At 46.1% G+C, this 19,588-nt stretch overlaps 1 non-coding gene across 1 annotated transcript; it reads right to left on the reverse strand.

Annotated features, from left to right (window-relative positions):
- Positions 1 to 1,126: 1,126 nt before the first annotated feature.
- On the reverse strand, positions 1,127 to 1,198 carry trnah-gug. Its single transcript has one exon. It is a non-coding gene; the product is annotated as a tRNA-His (tRNA).
- Between the last annotated feature and the right edge of the window lie 18,390 nt (positions 1,199 to 19,588).

The raw sequence follows: 19,588 nt of genomic DNA on the forward strand, positions 1-19,588 counted from the left end.
ATCTCATACACTACCCTTCTGGCCGTCCGCAACTGTCCTACTGCCTTCCCTACAGAGACTAGCACAAACTCCATCTGGACCCTCTGCCTTTCCTTCAACAACCCTGCCTCCGGCGCCTCCGAATACATGCCTCGCCCATTGTGGGATCTTTTGCTTATCCAAAAAGCGACGCAGCCGCAGCACCATCACATTCGGAGGCTGCCTCACCTGTGGCCTCCTCCTCGGCACTCTGTGCACTTGGTCCACCTCGAGAGGCTGATCAAAGTCCTCTCCCCCATCAACATCCCCAGCATACTCTCCAAACACTAACCGGCATCCGCGACGCCAATGCCTTCAGGCATCCCAACAATCCTCACGTTGTCCCTCCTGGAGCAGTTCTCCATGTCCTCCACCTTCTCCTTCAGGCCTTTCCGGCATTCCTTCATCTCTCCCAACTCCGCCAATGAGGCCATCGCCTCCTCCTGCTCCCCCGCCATCTCCTCCACTTTCTAAATCACCCCTTCCTGGGACTCCTGCATCTGCTCAACTCGCTGAATCCCAGTTCTCTACGGCTCCACTACCTTGGCCAGTGTTCCATGGTTCCTTTCCTCTGCTGCTGGAACTAGTTGTTCAAGAGCTCCAGCAGATGCTCCGCTGACCACTGGTGGGCCGCGCGCCCCCTTACCCTCCACCATCTTTACTTTTTGGTGCACTTTCCTGCTCCAACTGCTCTTTGCTTCGCGGCAAGGCCTTCCAGAATGTGTGATCTGTGGAGTTACAAAGACTAGATGTTTATATTCCAATAGTTTCAAATCACATAGCTACATTCGTGTGAAAGGGGAGTGTAACCCCAGATACTGAAATGGTAATAAAACAAACTCAACGGTGTCAGCGAAAGTGCGAGATGATGCAGTACCATAGCATAATGAGGATGGAATGGAAGGAAAAGAACATCAGTGATTGTGAATGGGCAAAAATCTGGGAGAAAAGGTGAGTTTCAATTCCGGTGTTTCAAAGCCACGTAGGGGCGCTAAATCAGAAAGGGTTATTTGAGGATTACATGACTGAATTAGCGTTTTTGCCATCAAAACTTATTTTTTGCGGTGTTAGAGCATGAGCCACAGGCGAAATATTTAAAAGCATTCACTGCCGTGACTCGGATTCGAACCGAGGTTGCTGCGGCCACAACGCAGAGTACTAACCACTATACGATCACGGCGCCACATGCCACTGCGTGCAAATGTGTACGCCCGTAGGCAAGTCATATGCTCACCCAGCCGGCAGGTACAGAACTGCGTTCTCGGCTGCGCTGTTATCACAGATTAATCATTTCAGCTTTAAACCGGTGACTGCTGACTCCACATGTGTCTCACTGATGACTCTTTCGCATGGGAGGTATTTTGTGCACACATCCTTCCAGAATTGTTCAGGAGTTTTAGCATATCGTGCTTTTAATGTAAATTACACATTGGCGGGATTTCCTGTTCATTGCCCGCCGAATTCTAGGCAGAGCAATTTCCGAGCATTTGTCTCAATCGCGCGCAAATCATTGTGCCTTTGATTTGTCGTTAAGTTATTGTTATGGCTGTTCAAAGGCCTTTGATTTGAGTCCAAAAAAAAAGCATCCCCAGATATCCAACAACCTCATTTTCATACCCTTCGTTGAGAAATCAATGACCAGGCGGCATAGATTTAAGGTGAGGGACAGGAGGTTTAGAGGGGTGCTGAGGAAAAACATCTTCACCCAGAGGGTGGTGGGAGTCAGAAAATGGCTGCCTGAAAGGTTGGTGGAGACAAAGACCCTCTTAACATATAAGACGTATTTTGATGTGCACTTGCGATCCCAAGGCTGTGGGCAAAGTGCTCGAAAATGAGGTTAGAATTGTTGGGTGATTGTTTTTGGCCGGCATAGATGCGATGGGCCAAATGGCCTTTCCTGTGCTCCAGACCTCGATGAGTCTATGACTAGGGAGTCAAATACTGCACGAAGACGGGATGATATCTCAGAAGGTTCTTCAAATGAGTCCACATGAGTAGATTTTGGAAAGAAACAGGGGGGAAATGGCATTTCTGGGTGCTTAGAAAAGCTCCCTGAAAAGTCAGAGAGAGATCATAATTATCTTTATTGTCACAAGTAAGCTTGCCTAAACACTGCAATGAAGGTGCCGTGAAAAGGGTCACTTTTGTAGACAAATCTCAGAGAAATGTAAAATATTAGGGTAATATTAATTGGGGATTTCAATTTCCACAATAGTAACAGGGATTGTCAAAGTGTGAAATACTTTGTGGCAAATATTTCAAACGCATCCAGGAGACATTTTTATGCCAATACGTAGAAACTCTTACAAGAGAGGGGGTGGTGCTGAACCTAGTTTAATGGCATGAAGCTGAGCAACAGATGGAAGTTTCTGTGGGAGTGGAGGATGGGGGGCTGCACTTTGGTGACAGTAACCATGAATCAAGAGAATTTAAGGTTGGTATGGATTAATTGGGAGAGGGTTAGGATGACACAAGATCTGGCCAAAGACGACTTGGCCAGCTTGTATGAAAATCTACATTAGAGCAGTGGGAACTAGAGAGAGAACAGGGTCACATGTTCCCATAAAGATCAAGGGTGGGAGTAACAAGTCCAGGTAACACTGGATGTTAAGGCATATCCAGATTAGATAAGAAAAAATCGATAGGCTTGTGGCAGATGCACAGGGATCAAAACACTTGAAGCCCGAGCGTAGAAAGTGCAGGGATCACTTCAAAAATTAAGTAGGAGAGCGAAGATGGGGCACGAAAAATATACTGCCGGGTGGAATAAAGGAAAATTCAGTATTTTTTAAAGAAGTATATTAAGGGCAAGAGGATGACATTAGAAAGAGTAGGGCCCAATAGAAATGCCATTTCCCCCCTGTTTCTTTCCAAAATCTACTCATGTGGATTCATTTGAGGAACCTTCTCCCAAATTTACACCTGCAATAAACAATCATTAACTAATGTAATGTCAATCACCGTATCAATAATAACGAACCCATCCTCCCACTAAACCCCAGACATTGGCCCGCATGTTAACATAAACAAATGACAAAAAGGAATCAGGAATCACCCAAAGTCACTATTAACAGATGCAGTCCCCTCCCCCAACCTTCCCAGCTCCCAACCCCCGTAATGTTTGATGTGATCCAATTCTTGAAAGTGCATAATTATTAACGCCCATTAATTATAGATCTCCTCCATTCTTCCCCTCGGTTCAAATTTGACCTTTTCAAGTGTTAAGATTTCCAGCAGGATGACAGCTGGTAACTAGTGGTGTGCCTCAGGTGTCGATATTGGGACCACAGCTTTTCACAATATATATTAACGAGGGCGTCAATAATCAGTGGGCACAGATTGAAGAACGTGGTAGAAGATTTGGAGTCGATTTTAGGAAAATCTATTTCACCCAGAGGGTGGTGCGCATCTGGAACCAACTGCCTGAAAGGATGGTGGAGGTGTTGGGGAAATGCTCCTACGGAGAGTGAGCCGAGAGGAGGATATATTTGGGAGGAGTGGCCCTCCACTGGACTTGGCGAAACTGGAGGTGGTAACAAACAAGCGACTCTGCAGCAGTCATGTTTCATATCAGCAATGACTGCTGAGCTGGTCTCCTTGTGTCCAAACTGCTGCAAACATCAGATCAATAGAATGGTCGCCGCACACGTAAAAAATATTCTTTCTCGAATATCCCGGAGATGGATGAACTTCAAGAGCAGGAAAGTCGTGTTCTACTCCCACACGACAGAAATCAGATTCTAAACGAAATCTAGTTTGGAATGAAGCCTTCAGCAGTGATTTAAAATGTGGTTAAATTGATCAATATGTGACAGTTTATTTATGCAGATCAAACCGCACACCTTCTTAATTACCTTGGTGCAATTAAACTGCACACTGGACCAGCGGTTAACTTCAAGCTGGGTCTCCCTCCTTAAACTGCAGTTTTAAGAAGACATACGATAACGCTTTGAGGCTTCCGGTGCTATCGAACAATGAAAATAAAGCAAATGGAGTACTGCTGAAGTTGAATCACTGTTTTCAGTCTATATGAAGATTGAGGGGTAAACTCATGGAAGTGTCTAACATATTAATGGGGTCTGATTGGGCATAACACACAAATATTACCCCCCGGTAGATAAATCATCAAACAGTGACTCATCTGCTGCATATTCCCAGAAGTTTTCATTTTTAATTTTGTGATTCACTGTTGGAACTTCCTTGACAACCCCACTTTTCCTCAGGGCCACATTTATTTCATTCAGCTCTTCCCGTACGGAAACGCTCACTTTACATTTCCACTCATCCGTTTACAATTCTGGCGTTTTCCAAAAGAGATTCACGCGCCTGGAGCATTGCAATAATGGCACTTATGGGCTCTGAAAGGCTCCTTTTACATAGAAAATAGGAGCAGGAGGAGACAATTTGGCTCTTGGAGCCTTCTCAGTCATTCATTATGATCATGGGTGATCATCAATCTCAGGAACCGAAACCCACCAACCCCTCCCCCAAACATATTCTTTGATTCACTTCCCCACACGTGCTGTATCTAACAGTTAGATTCTAACTGTTTCTTGAAACAACATGTTGTGGCCTCACCACTCCCTGTGGCAACAAATGCACTAGGTGAAGAAATGTCTCATCGCTGTCCTAAATGATTTACCCTGTATTCTCAGACTGTGAGCCCTGGTTCCAGACACTCCCACCATCGAGAACATCCTTTTTCCATCTACCCTGCCTAGTCATGTTAGAACTTTATAGGTTTCTATGAGACCCCCACCCATTCTTTTGAACTCCAGCAAATACAATCCTAACCACGTTCATTTCTCCTCATATGTCCATCCTACCATCCAGGAATCAGCCTGGTAAACCTTCGCTGCACTCCCTCCAGAGCAAGAACATCCTTCCTCAGATAAGGAGACCAAAATTGCGCACACAATTTTAGGTGTGGCCTCACCAAGACCCGATACAATTGCAGCATGACATCCCTGCTCCTGTATGTGAAACCTCTCACTATGAAGGTCAATACGCCATTTGCCTTCTTTACTGCATGGTTACCTTCAGCTACGTGTTCAAGAACACCCAGGTCTCGTTGCACATTCCCATCTCTGAATTAACGACCATTCAGATAATTGTCTGCCTTCCCCTTTTTGCCACCAAATTAGATAACCTCAAATATATCCACATTATACTGTTTCTGCCATTCATTTGTCAAACACTCAACTTTCCTCACAACTCAACCTCGCACCCATCTTTGTATCATCTGCAAATCTGGAGATAGTACATTTTGTTCCCTTATCTAAATCATTTACATACATAGTGAATAGCTGGGGGTCCAGCACTAATCTGTGCAGTACTCCCCCCGTCACTACCTGCCATTTGGAAAAGACCCATGAATTCCTACACTTTGTTTCCTGTCTGCCAGGCAGTTTTCTATCCATTTCAATACAGTATCCCTCAACCTATTCCCTTTAATTTAACACACTTATGTTGGACTTTGCCAAAAGCCTTCTGAAAATCTAAATAAAGCACATCCACTGGATCCCCATCATCAACTCCACCAGTTATATTTTCCAAGAATTCCGTGGATTTATCCAGTATGATTTCCCCTTCATAAATCCATAGGGGCTGATTTAGCTCATTGGGCTAAATCGCTGGCTTTTAAAGCAGACCAAGCAGGCCAGCAGCATGGTTTGATTCCCGTATCAGCCTCCCCGGACAAGCGCCAGAATGTGGCAACTAGGGGCTTTTCACAGTAACTTCATTGAAGCCTACTCGTGACAATAAGCAATTTTCATTTTTTTTCATTTCATGCTGACTGTCCGATCCTGGCACTGTTTTCTGAGTGCTATTCCTGCCACTGTTTTCTAAGTTATTCCTGCCATTGTTTTTTCAGTGCTTTTGGGTCACCATTGGTTTCTTCAATTACATCTTTTCATTTCAATGGATCATTTTAACAGATACAATGAATTTATAACACATTCAATCTTGCTCACCTCCCCATCTTCCAGCCCATTTTACACACATTTCAACTTCCAACTGCTGTTGAAAAAGCACCGAATATTATGGAAACCTAACACAGTTCTTTCTTGGCATTAAAGAAAAAGCAAAATATTGTAGTTTTCTGGAAATCTGAAATAAATAGGTGCAGAAAAGGGGGTGAAGTAACAATGTTAATAAGAGACAAGGCCCCTATTGTGAGGTCATCTTAGATCAAGATCAAATCAAGATGTAGAATCTGTCTGGATGGAGCTAATGAACAGCCGATGGAAGTAAAGATTGCTGAAGTTATTTATAGGCTGCCAAACTTTAATCATAGAATTTACAGTGCAGGTGGAGGCCATTCGGCCCTTGGAAAGAGCACCCGATATAAGCCCACCTCCACCCCTATCTCTGTCACCTAGTAACCCCACCCCACCTTTTCTTTTGGAACTAAGGGCAATTTTGTATGGCCAATCCACCTACCTTGCACATGTTTGGACTGTGGAGGAAACTGGAGCAAACCCAGGAGACACAGGGAAAAAGTGCAAACTTCGCACAGTGACCCACACCGGAATCGAACCAGGGACCCTGGAGCTGTGAAGCAATTGTATTAACAACTGTGCTACCATCTCCTGCAATGGTACTAACATGTATGGTATAATTCAGGAAATTGGAGCTGCATGTATAATAAGCAATGCAGTAATGCTGGGTGTTTTAAATTTATAGAGTGACTGGCTAAATACAATTGGTAATCATTCTGTGTGGAATGACTTCCAGCAAATGGCTTCCAGGAGAGATATGTTGAGCAGCAAATTATAGATTGGGTTATTTTAGATTTAGGGTTGTAGCAGCATTGTTTCAGGAGGTAGTCACACCCGTGAGATTAACTGTCTAAAGCTCTGTCACTGGTCAAGACAGGAGGGTGTGACTGCAAGTGAGGTAGGAAAAGGGATCCAAGATATCACACTGCAGGAGCCTCAACCTCTGTCCTTGTCCATCAGGCATGAGATTTGTGCTCCTTGTGTGGACGAGAGTGGGGACTGTAGGGAAGATGAGCAAATTGAACATGGCACCGTGGTTCAGAGAATCATTCAAGTTGGGGGAGAAAATACAAATGTAGTCATAGTTCGGGATACTATATTAAGGAGAATAGACACAGTTCTCTTTAGCCAGGATTAAGAGTCTCGAAGACTGAGTTGCCTGCGTATTGCCAAGGCTTGGAACATATGCTCTAGGCTGATGAGGAACTCACGGTGGGAGGTTGGAGGATCCAATGGTCATGGTTCATGTAGATACCAACGACAGAGGTTGAAAGAGGAAGAGGGTTCTGTTTTGGCAGTTTGGGGAGTTAGGCACGAAATTAAAGAACAGAATCTCCAAAGTTATAATCCCTGGATTATTACCAGAGCCACGTGCAAATTGGTGAAGAGTATGTAAAATTACAGACATAAATACGTGGCTCAAAGACTGGTATGTGAGAAGTGGGCATTAGGTTGTGGGGCATGGGCATCAGTACTGGGGAAATTGGGGTCTGTACCATTGGGATATCCTACATCTGAATCATGCTTGAACCAGTATTCTTGTGGACCATATACCTCAGGAACTAGGTGGCATAGTGGTGCAGTGGTGGGCACTGATGTCTCATAGCGCAGAGGACCTGGGTTTGATCCAGGACCCAGGTCACTCTCTGTGGGGTTTGAACATTCTCCCCGTGTCTGTGTGGGTCTCACTCCCACAATCCATAGATGTGCAGTGTAGGAGGATTGGACACACTAAATTGTCCCATAATTGGGGGGAAAATACTAGGAAGTAGAGAGGACTTTAGTGGGGGTGAGGGTTCAGTTGCTTGGAAAATTAGGAAGTCAAAGTTGAGGGTGGGAGTGCAGATTAGTGTTCAGTCTGAGTACCAACAGAAAACAGCAGGAAGTGACAGATCATATAAACATAACACTGTACCAAGGACACATAAGCGAGACCTAATGAGGAGATGGAGGGTTCCAAGATTGGAAGGTTTAAAAAAAGACAGAGGTATATGAGAGAACGGAGGCATAGGATAGTGAGGGGGAACTTGACTGTCATAGTGTGACAGGACGGGAAAGGAAACATAAACGAAAATAGGCAACACAGAGCAAATCCAGAGTTTAAAATAACTGTCAAATAAAACTAAGGTAAATGTTCTTTATCTGAATGCACAAAGCATTTGCAACTATATAAATGAGTTGCGAGCGCAGATTGCAACATATGAGTGTGATGTATTAACTATTGCAGAAATCTGGATGCAGTGTGACTATGACTGAGTGCTCAACATTCCAGGGTATACAAGTTTCCAAAAGAACATACCAAAGGGGAAAGGAGGTGGGTACCATTGTTTATCAAGGAAGCATTCAGAGCAGTGCAAAGTCGTGATATAAGAGCAGTGGATAGTGATGTACAATCTGTTTGGGTTGAAATCATGAATAGTAGGGGAAGGAAGACAAGGGTGGCAGCAGTGTTTAGACCCCCAAAATGTGACATCTCAAGAGGCCAGAGCATAATTGGGGAAATATCAAGTGCATGTTTGAAGGGAATGGCAATTATCATAGGAAATTTTAATCTCCATATTGGTTGGACAAACCAGACCAGCAAGGGTAGCACAGAAGAATTTGTGGAGTGCATCAAGGATTGCTTTTTAGAGCAGTACGTTGTGGAACCTACCCAGGAATGAGATATTTTAAATTGTTTTTGTGTAATGAAGAAGGATTAATAAGGGACCTTTAAGTTAAGGATCCCCCAGTGGGTAGTGACTACAATATGATAGAATTCCAGATATAGGGCGAAATTCTCCGACCCCCAACAGGGTCGGAGAATCGCCTGGGGCCGCCGAAAATCCGGCCCCTGCCGTGGCAGAGATTCTCCGCCACCCGGGAAGTGCCGGTGGCGGGTATCTCGCCACTCCGACCGGCGAGGCCCCTGTGGTGATTCTCCGACCCGGATGGGCCGAAGTCCCGCCGCTGGGAGGCCTCTCCCGCCGCCGAGGTTTGAACCACCTCTGTAACGGCGGGATCAGTGGCACGAGCAGGCCCCCGGGGTCCTGGGGGGGGGGGGGGGAAATCGGGCCCCGGGGGGTGCCCCCACGGTGGCCAGGCCCACGATCGGGGCCCCCCGCTTAGACTCCCGGCCAGTGCCCTGGGGGCACTATTTCTCTTCCGCGGCCGCCACGGCCTCCGCCATGGCAGAAGCAGAAGGGAAACCCACATCGCGCATGCGCCGGTGGTGACGTCAGCGGCAGCTGGCGAAAGCCTTTCGGCCAGCCCCGCTGCCGGGGGCGCCGGTTTTTTGCACCAGTCTTCTGGTGCCAACCGCTCGGGCTGGCCCCAAAAGGTGGGGAGAATTCCCCACCTTTGGGGAGGTCCAACCCCTGAGTGGTTGGCGCCATTCCCCTACGCTGGAACCCTCCGTCACACCGGGTAGGGGAGAATCCAGTCCATAGTTTGAGGGTGAACACTATAGGTCCATAACCTGTGCCTTCAACTTTATTAAGGGAAATTAAAATGGTATGAGAGAGGATGTGTTTAAGATGACCTGGGTAAACAAGCTAAGATACAGGTCAGTCAATGAATAGTGGCAGATATTCTAACAGCTAGCCCATAATGCTGAACAGGAGTTTATCCCAATCAAAAAGAGGGATCCATGAGAAAGAGACATAATCCATGGCTAACAGAGGATGTCAAGGATAATGTTAAATTGAAAAGCAGGATATACAAAGTGGCAAGGGATAGTGAATTAATTTTGAGAGAAAACTTACACGCACTATAAAACAAATAGTATGAGTTTCTATGAATATATAAATAGGAATTGGGCAGTAAAGGTAAGTAAGGACCTCTACTGAATGACGCTGGTGAATTAATAACAGCAAATAAAGGAATGGCGGATATGCTAAATAATTTTTTTTCTTCAGATTTCACCATGGAAGACATTGCAAAAAGCCCTAAGATATCAGATAGGTTTATTTTGAATAACATGGAAGAACTTACAAATATCTCAATCACAACAGATAGAATATTACAGAAACTCAAGCGGCTAAAGGAAGACAAGTCACCAAGACCAGATGAACTGCGTGCTAGAGTTTTAATGGAAGTGGCAGCAAATATAGTGGACCCATTGGTTGAAAATTTTCATAACCCTCTAAATTCCAGGAGGGTACCAGATGTTTGACAAACAGCCAATTTGACTCCCTTGTTCAAAAATGGAGAAAGGCAGAAGGCAGGGAACTAAAGGCCAGTTAATTTAACATCTGCTATTGGCAAGATGGTGGAGCCACTAATCAAAGTAGAAATAGCTACATTTAGGAAAGCTGAATATAACCAAACCTAGTCAAATAAAACCTAGTTTTATGAAAGGTAAACCTAAAGATTCATATAGTAACATTGCAGGCGTTTACAAGGAGATTCACCAGGCTAATTCCTGGGATTAGAGGGTTATCCAATCAAGAGAGACTAAATAGTCTGGGTCCGTATTTCTTGGAGTTTAGAAGAGTGAGGGCGAACCTTTTTCAAACATACAAGAATCTGAGGGGGCTTGGCAGGTTAGATGGTGAAACGTTTTCACGAGTGGGAGAGTCGAACAAGGGAACATAGCTACAAGATAAAGGGACGGTCATTTAAAACTGAGGTGCATAGAAATGTCTTCTCGCAGAGGGTGGCAAATCTCTGGAATTCTCTGCCCCAGAGGGCGGTGAAGGCTGGATCCTTAGAAGTATTTAAAGTGGAGGTGGATGAATATTTATGTAAGGGAGTATTTGCCATTTATTTGGAACGGATGTGCTGCAGACTAATGCATGGGGTGACAGGCTTCTTCTCAATTGATAAATTGAGGAAACTGGGCCTGTATTCTCCAGATTTTTGAAGAAAGAGGGAAGCTATCACTGACTCTTACAAAAATGTTATAGGGCAAAGGAGTGGAGATGTGGATTGGATGTTTCCCCCTGACTGCTGAGTGGAGAACCAGGGGACATAGATTAAGGGGCAGGGCATTTAGGACCCAGATGAGTGTTTTTAAAATTCAGAGGAGGATGAATCTTGGGAATTCTCAATGCTGAGAGCTACGAGAGCTCTGTCATTGAACACACTGAAATCCTAAATTGGTGTATTTCTGGATACAGATATCATCAAAGGATATGGGCAGATTGGGGGGAAAGGCACAGGGGTAGATAATCAGCCATGATTTGCTTGAATGGTGGAGTGAGTTCAACAGACCAAACGTTCCCGCTCCTACTTTCTTCTGTTCTACAATTAAAAAATCTTCACTCATGCAATAGATTCTTCATTGCCTTTTTGAGCAGGAATTGTGAAGAGCAAAACATTCTTCATTTGACTTAGATTCGAGCCAAGCTTGATACAGCCACAGCACAGAGACCTCACCTGTATATGATCACCGCACCAGACATCAGTTCCTCTTTGTTGCCTCACTGTAATAAAGTGACACACATTCACAGCCATTGTCGTTTTAAAACAGTGCGCAGGCTGCTTGGCAAGGATATCACAGAAGGATGATTTCAGCTTCGAAGCTGGAGACTGCTGCTTAAATATCATGATGAATGATGACCTATTCTAATGAAAGGTCACCTTTATTTTTCCCTCAACAGAACTCATCTGAATGAACATGCAGTCCAGCATAACGAGAACCCCATCGGTTTGAATTGACCATGTATTGTGCACTCCAGCAAACAAATTCAGAGGGAACGAAGGATCAAATAAGTTGGGCAAGACTAAAATCATCACTCAACAGCAAATTCCAAATGGTAGTGTTGCAGTACTTCATCCAGAAACTTATCAGGGCTAATGTTACAAATTATGCAGCTACAAGAGCAAGTCATCACTGAAAATTCTGTAGTAACTCACCTCCCGACTTCCCAAAGCGTGTTCAAAATCCAAAAGTCAGAAGGAAGAAATGTGACAGATGTGCTCCACTTATCCGGATAATTGAAACTCCAATAACATGTATGCAAGTTCAGCAACTTCCAGGACAAAGCAGCCCATTTGATTCACACCCCATGCTATAACTTAAACTTTCACTCGCTCCAATGCAGCACCCTGTGGTGCAATGTGCACTATCTAAAAGATGCACTTCAGCAACTCAGCAAGGACATGCCCAGAATTACGCTGAAGCAGTGAAATGCCTGCTGAGCCCAGGCACATGGTCATCAGAAGAACCCAAATGGAAGGGAAAACCAGTGCTCATTCTAGACCAAGTTTACTGCTCACTCAGTGCTCAACCACTGCCTCCACCCCTAGTACACAGAAATTGAATTTGCAAGTCTCATCAATAACAGGCTAGTGAGAACAATAATCAAAATTGAGACTGGATTATATGATCAGCGAAGTCTGCATGTGACTGACAAGCCTTGTTCAATTGGGGAGGCAGTGATGTAGTGGTACTGCCACTGGGCTAGTAATCCAGAGACACAGGGTAATGCTCTGGGGACCCAGGTTTGAATCCCACTAGGGCAGGTGGTGAAATTTGAATTCATTAAACAAAATCTGGAATTAAAAGTCGAATGATGGCCATGAAACCATTATAAAATATCAGCAGGCTCACAAATGTCCGTTAGCGAAAGACATTTGTCATCCTTATCCTGGCCTACATGTGACTCCAGACACACAGCAGTGTGGTTGACACTCAAATGCAGCAATAAATGCTACCCAGCCCAGTGACGCTCATATCCCATGAGTAAATAAAAATAAATTGAAGTGTTAGTCTGATTAGTCCTGGCAAATATAATTCAGGAAATGATAGAGAGAGCTGTGTTCAAATTAAATAATATCCTTCCACCCAGAGAAGGAAGTGGTCAGATTGCAAACATGATAATGAAAATCATAATAATAATAACCTTTATTGTCACAGGTAGGCTTACATTAACACTGCAACAAAGTTACTGTGAAAAGCCCCGAGTTGCCACATTCCGGCTCCTGTTCGGGTGCACAGAGGGAAAATTCAGAATGTCCAAATTACTTAACAGCACATCTTTCGAGATTTGCGGGAGCACCCGGAGGAAGCCCACGCAGACACAGGGAGAACGTATAGACTAAACAGACAGTGACCCAAGCCGGAAATCAAACCTGGGACCCTGGAGCTGTGAAGCAACAGTGCTAACCACTGTGCTACCACGTTGCCCCATCTAGAAATCAGAAAGAGGCAGTTCTGAAAGACATTGAGAAAATAGTCCTGGATATCATAGATGTGGAATTTTATTTTTGTCCACTCAAGAGCATAGCTGACTGACTTCCTCTGAAGAAAAACAAATGGTTTCAGGGATTATTCCCATCAGTAGAGACAAAATCCAACTGTCAATCATCGAATTGCTACAGTGCAGAGGGGAGCCATCCAGCTTATCAAGTCTGCACCGATCCTCCGAAAGAACACCCCACCCAGGTCCATTCCCCCCCGTCCCAAATCTGTAACGTCATCTAACCTGTACATTCCTGGACACCAAAGGCCAATTTTATCATGGCCAATCCACCTAACCTGCACATCTTTGGACAGTGGGAGGAAACCAGAGCACCCAGAGAAACCCACGCAGACACGGGAGAAAGTGCAAACTCCACACAGACCATCGCCCAAGGCCGGAATTGAACCTGGCTCCCTGGCACTGTGAGGAACACTGTGCTACTGTGTCAAAGTTAACATTGTTCAACCCTGGATGTGGTTTACATCTGCAATCACAGTGAACTCCAATCTCTGTCAATGCTGAATTTGCTGGTGCTTTAGAGGCTTGGATGACCGGGTGAATCACAATCTCACAAGCAAATGGTCGCTCCTCATTTTGAATTCACTGGAGCTCCAGGTTAGATAAACAGGCATAGAGCTTCACACAGCCTGTGCAACACTGTTTGTTTTTTAATTTTATCTTAAACAAGGAAACTGAGGCAGAGATGTTTTGGGAGGAAATTCCAAATGTTGGGACCGCAAGCAGCTTATGCCACAGCCACCAATAGCGGAATAATTACTCTTGGCAATGCGCACAAGGCCAGAATTTCAGCAGCACAGTGAATTTGGAGGCCTGTGGGCAGGAGGAGGTTCCAGCCTGCTCCATAGAGATAGGAAAAGGGGGCAGGATTCTCTCAGCCCACGCCGGGTCAGAGAATCGCCGGGCTGGGAGCGAATCCAGAGGCTTGTGGGCAAGAGGTCGGAGAATCGCCGGGCCGGGAGCGAATCCGGAAGCCTGTGGGCAGGAGGAGGTTCCAGCCTGCTCTATAGAGATAGGAACAGGGGGCGCGATTCTCTCAGCCCACGCCGGGTCGGAGAATCGCCGGGCCGGGTTTGAATCCGGAGGCCTGTGGGCAGGAGGAGGTTCCAGTCTTATCTATAGAGATAGGAACAAGGGGCGGGATTCTCTCAGTCCACGCCAAGCCGGGTGTGATTCGTGCAAAGAAGTCCTGAGGCCGGTCTGCCAATTCTCCGGTGAGTGGAGAATCGGCGCCGGCCGGGGGCCTCTACACGGCCCCTCCCAGTGATCCTCCACACGGGATGGGCCGAGTGGCCGCCCATAAAAGCCCGAGTCCTGCCGGCGGCGTTCACATCTAGTCTTACCCGGCAGGACCTCGGCATCTATCCAGGTGGGGAGGGGGCAGGTGCTCCGATCCCAGGGGGGGCCTCCACCGTGGCCTGGCCCGCAATCGAGGCTGACCGATCGGCGAGCCGGCTTCTCGTGGTGGGGGCCTCTTTTGCTCCGCGCCGGCCCCTGTAGCCCGACGCCATGATGCGTCGGGGCCGGCACGGAGAAGGGTGTAACTGTGCACGAGCGCATTTGTGCTGGTCGCAGTGTGCATGCGCAGACCCGTGGCGCCCATTTGACGCCGATATCGGCAGCTGGAGCAGCGTGGGTTGCTCCAGTGCCATGCTGGCCTCCTGTCGGGCAGAGGATTGCTACACGTAGCGGTCCGATGATGCTGTCAAACTCTCCAGTTTTTATGACAGCGTCAACACTCTGCCTTCAGATGGCAGAATCCCGCCCAGGTTGTTTAAAAACCCATTTACGGAATGTTGGTATGGCTGGCTGGGGCGGCATTCATTGCCCAACCAAAGTTGCCCTTGAGAAGGTGGTGCTGAGCAGACCTCTTGGTCTGCTGCAGTCCCCGAGATGTAAGTACACCCACAGTGCTGCTGGGAAGGAAGTTCCAGGATTTTGACCCAGTGGCAGTGAAAGAACAACGATATATGTCCAACTCTGGATAGTGAGGGAGATTATGGAGGGAGCTGAAAACATGAATGAAAATTTGAAACTTGAAGCATTGTTCAACTGTGATTATAGTTGGAAGCTTGTCTTGTCAGGTATGACATGCATGCTGGGCAGTTTGCAACCATAAAATAAAATTTAAAAATCAGCTAGAAATCAGAAAGTAGCAGTTTTGCAAGATATTGGAGGAAAGAGTCACAGAGTTAATGGAATTGGAAGGTTTCTTAATTTGTTTCACTCAAAGAATGTAGATGACTGATTTTTTTCCAGTGAACATATATCTGATGGCCTTGCCTTTGTGAAATACCTTGGCTCAACAAACCTGATTGATCAAATATTTATTTAGAATGGTAAATGCCAGTCCAAGTTTACAGGTTAACATCAGCAGAGACAACATCTAACTGGCAACATTAACATGGTTCAGGTCTTTTTGGATTTTAATTAATAGCAGCTACAACAGCAAAATAAATTCCTTGCATTCACTTGTGGATTTGCTGGTGCTTTAGTAAGTTAGATGATTGGGTGAATCCCTTCCCACACCGGGAGCAAGTGAATGGCCTCTCCCCACTGTGAACCCGCTGGTGTGTCTTCAGGTTGGATAAACGGGCAAACGTCTTCACACAGCCAGAGCACTTGAAAGGTCTCTCATTGGTGTGGACTCGCTGATGTGTCAGCAGATGGAAGGACTGAGAGAACCCCTTCCCACACACAGAGCAGGTAAATGGCTTCTCCCCAGTGTGAACCCGTTGGTGTGTTAGTAGGTTAGAAGACTGACTGAATCCCTTTCCACAAATAAAGCAGGTGAATGGCCTCTCGCCCGTATGAACGCGCTGGTGTTTCAGAAGGTTGGATGAACGGGTAAATGTCTTCAGACAATGTGAGCAACTGTACGGCCTCTCCCCTGTATGCACTCGTTGGTGTGTCAACAGGTGAGAGGACTGAGTGAATCCTTTACCACATAGAGAACAAGTGAAGGGTTTCTCCCCAGTGTGAAGTTGCTGGTGTTTCTGTAGGTTGGACGATTCTCTGAAAGTCTTCCCACATCGTGAGCAACTGAACGGCCTTTCCCCAGTGTGACTACGTTGATGAATCTCCAGTTGAGATGGATAATTGAACCCTTTCCCACAGTCCCGACATTTCCATGGTTTCTCCATGGTAGTCCGGGTTGGAAGATCAGTTGAAGACTTGTCCACACACAGAACACATGTCCAGTTTCCCTTTGATGCAATTTGTTTTAGGCTGTGCAACTGGTTAAAGTTGGTGCACTCAAACACACACTCTCACGTGAATCTCCGTGTTTCAGTGCTTTTCCAGTCACATTGATGCTCAAAATCTTTTCCTACAGGCAAAACAAACAAACATACCTCCTTTCACCTTCAAAGGGTGATGCTATTCAGCTGCTGGTGAACAAATTGGCTGTGTCAGATCTGGATGTGATGTTTGGTTTGAGCGTCCTGCATTCATCCTCTCCTTAAAATACCCTGTAAAAGTAGTTTACAGAAGTTGTTAAACAAAGCACTGGGCAGAAATGTGGAACAGACAATTCTAGTCAGTAGGGAACATTCTTTCTTTCCTTCTTCTCCACAGTTGTCTAAGATCCCATTGTACACACTCTCCCACCTCACCATGCTGAAATTCAACCCATCTCACACTATTTACAGCAGGGGTTCCCAAAGTGGGGTCCACAAAGGACTTTCAGAGGCTCTCTGGAGCTGGCGACTGCCAAGTGACTGCAAACTGACTGTACGAAAGAAACACCGACTAATTTCAATAATTAATATAGCAAAGAAGTAGATCAATCTGTGAAGGAACTCTTGGAGCACTGGATGCTGACATGACTAGTCAGTCTATCAGCACCCAGTAGTTCGAGGTTTTTCTCTGATGGTCAGTTTAATATATTTCCTCTCATTGTTGCTGGGCAGCAAAGTCCACAGCCAACAGTGAAGACTGATCCTAAGATGGTAGTTGGTAGGAAAATGAGGCAGCAAGAAGCATCGTGAAGCGGTGGCAGGGTACAGAGGTGGTGGATGAGCCATGGGAAAGGAGCAGGTTGTGGAGGGGGGGGGGGGGGGGGGGGGGGGGGGGGGGAGGGGGGGGGGGGAGGGGGGGGGGGCATGCCCCAGAGAGGGAAAGAGGGGGAAGCATGCCCCAGATTGAGAAAGAGGGGGAAGCGTGCCCCAGTGAGAAAGAGGGGGAAGCGTGCCCCAGAGTGAGAAAGAAGGGGGAGCATGTCCCAGAGTGAGAAAGAAGGGGGAGCGTGCCCCAGAGTGAGAAAGAGTGGGGAGCATGTCCCAGAGTGAGAAAGAGGGGGGAGCGTGCCCCAGAATGAGAAAGAGGGGGGAGCATGCCCCAGAGTGAGATTAGGAAGTGAGCCTTCCTAATTCTACCTTCCAGCTCTTCGTCTGTAGCACTGAGGGTAACAGCATCCAAAGAACAAATCTGGTGTTCTTGATTGTTAAGGGGTTATGGGGAAATGCAGAATAGGGATGAGGAGCATATCAGCCATGATTGAATGGCGGAGCAGATATGATGGACCGAATGGTATGTTGAGTGGGATACTTGCCAACATTTAGCCGAAAGGCATGATGGTTTATCAGAACAATGGCCAATGATGTGCATTGAGGCATCATGGGAAAGAGGACAATGACAATGACTAGCTTTAAAGAAGCTAACAAGAAAACAGTTGCCCTGTGCAAAATGCATTTTGTGGAGCCAGACAGAGTGGTAGACTTGTAGCTGATATATAATGCAGCTGGTGAAGTCTTACAGAAATGATAAAAGATGTAAAGGTAAATCAACCTGACTGTGACTTTTCAATTCTGCCAGCAGTCGTCAGTTGTGGACAGCAGAGGCACTGACATATTGGCACCCCAGGTGAGGCATGTCTAAGTTTAGACATGGTTGGTAATCCACCTCGTAGCCAAATATCTGAACCACACAGACTGAGCCTGAATTAAGAGGGCTCCCTCTCTCTCACCCCCCTCTCTCTCGCCCCCCTCTCTCTCGCCCCCCCTCTCTCTCTCGCCCCCCTCTCTCTCTCAGCCCCCTCTCTCTCTCAGCCCCCTCTCTCTCACCCCCCTCTCTCTCACCCCCTTTCTCTCGCAAGGGTACCTGGAAAGGAGTTTAAAAGGATTAAAGAGAGACACTCTCTTGTCTTCCTCCAGCAGAAACCGGTGCCAGGCCCGAAAAACGATTAAGTCCTGTGTTGATTAACTAAACTCATTAATGGCTGGATCACAGCCAAAATGGAAAAAGGCACTTAGGGTGTACCTAAACTGTCAATGGCCCAAATGGATAGCTCGCTTTTTGAAAAAATTAACAGGTCTGCGATTGGTCGGACAGAGACAGTAGGACGAAGCCCACTCAGAGTTAGGAAACGGCCCACCAAAATATGAAACAACTAAAGCTTTACTTTGTTGCATGGGAGAATGGTCAGCAGGGTAGCACAGTGGGTAGCACTGTTGCTTCACAGCTCCAGGGTCCAAGGTCTGATTTCCGTCTTGGGTCACTGTCTGTGTGGAGTTGCACATTCTCCCCATGTCTGTGTGGGTTTCCTCCGGGTGCTCCAGTTTCCTCCCCCAAGTCCCGAAAGGTAAAAGTCAGGTGAATTGGATATTCTGAATTCTCCCTCTGTGTAACCGAACAGGCACCGGAATGTGGTGACTAGGGGCTTTTCTCAGTAACTTCATTGCCTGCTTGTGACAATAAAGATTATCAAATATATAAAAAAAAGAATGAAGTGATGAAGAAATGGAGATAGCAATCTTGAGACATATTGAAGAAATTAAGATAGAGATTTAAAACAAGAGTGGGCAAATTACAAACGGGACTAGACAACCTAACCAGGAAAAGGAGTGAGCTGCTCGTGAACAAAGATCAGCCCAGAAATTAATTTAAAAGGTGGATGAGGAGATGTGTTAATTTACAAGCAACTGTAAAAGTGCTGCATCAAACAAATAAAAGCTTTCAACATCAAACCCACAGGAGTCAGCATGAGACAGATAAGCTGAAGTCACAACTCCAGATCCAGAGGGATCTGATGTGCATCTTTAGAGCTGGAGGACGAAAGAATACGGAAGAAGGTGAGGTAGATTGGGGTGGACTGGGTGAAGCCACGCAAATCTTCGGCGATTGGGAGGAAGTAGAGAAGCCTGACCCTCCTCCTCGGTCTGAACATCTTAGCTGCAGCTGCTCCACAATCAATTCCCATAGCAACAACACAGACTGGGGGCATGGAGTATGACATGCCATAGAGAGTGGCCCAGTTAGCAGAAATAGCAAAAAGATCCCGGCATATAAACCTTCTGCAGATTCTGCATTAATTACATCCATTAAAGCGGTTTCTTCACGGTTTAAATGCAGATGAGAACAAAACTTGATGTGTTTAGGTTCGGC

This window comes from Scyliorhinus canicula, chromosome 13, assembly GCF_902713615.1.
Source record: "Scyliorhinus canicula chromosome 13, sScyCan1.1, whole genome shotgun sequence".
In the NCBI taxonomy this organism is placed as follows: domain Eukaryota; kingdom Metazoa; phylum Chordata; class Chondrichthyes; order Carcharhiniformes; family Scyliorhinidae; genus Scyliorhinus; species Scyliorhinus canicula.